Genomic DNA, 825 nt, shown 5'->3' on the forward strand with positions numbered 1-825 from the left:
AAGCAGTTTTTGTTGTTTTTTTTTTTGCGATTCGCGGATCTCACTGTTGCGGCCGCTCCCGTTGCGGAGCACAGGCTCCGGACGTGCAGGCTCAGCGGCCATGGCTCACGAGCCCTGCCGCGCCGCGGCATGTGGGATCTTCCCGGACCGGGGCACGAACCCGTGTCCCCTGCATCGGCAGGCGGACTCTCAACCACTGCGCCACCAGGGAAGCCCCAAGGCAGTTTTTAAAAAGATGTTTGCAAGGCCATAACAGAATTTCTCAACACTGGCTGCACATTAGACTCGATGGAGGAATTTTAGAAGAAGAAGAGTTAAAAAAAAAATAGTACTAGCCCCAAACAAATTGAATCTCACACTAGCTTCGGCAGCACATATACTAAAACTGACACAGTACAAAGATTAGCACGGCCCCTGCCCAAGGATGATGGGCAAATTCATGAAGCATTCCATATTTTTAATAATTTTAAAAAAAAAATCAGAATCTCTAGGGGTGGGCCCAGGCATCAGGTCATTTTGAAGAGACCTCTAGGGAGTCCTAGTCTGCCATCCAGTTAGGGAACCACTGATAGGAAGATAAGAAATTTCCTGGATTTCCAAAAAGCCAAATTCCTAGTATGTCTCAGGCACAATTAAGAGCGATCCACCTTCCTTGGAAACATCTGGATATAGCAGCAGGCAGGTCTAGGGTTTACTTCATCTGGGCCTGCATGGTGTGGGCACTTTTTTCCCCTCCTCTTTCTTTCCTCTTTTTTTCCCCTCCCTCTTTTTAATGCCAGCTTGGCAATCTCGCAGCACAGATCTATTTCAGCACAATGACACACT

General features: G+C 47.9%; 1 pseudogene; it reads left to right on the plus strand.

Moving 5' to 3' along the window:
* Positions 1-359: 359 nt before the first annotated feature.
* LOC112391137 (uncharacterized) lies at positions 360-459 on the plus strand (annotated as a pseudogene).
* Positions 460-825: the final 366 nt, after the last annotated feature.

Source organism: Neophocaena asiaeorientalis, unplaced genomic scaffold, assembly GCF_003031525.2.
Source record: "Neophocaena asiaeorientalis asiaeorientalis breed wild unplaced genomic scaffold, Neophocaena_asiaeorientalis_V1.1 scaffold176, whole genome shotgun sequence".
NCBI classification, from domain to species: domain Eukaryota; kingdom Metazoa; phylum Chordata; class Mammalia; order Artiodactyla; family Phocoenidae; genus Neophocaena; species Neophocaena asiaeorientalis.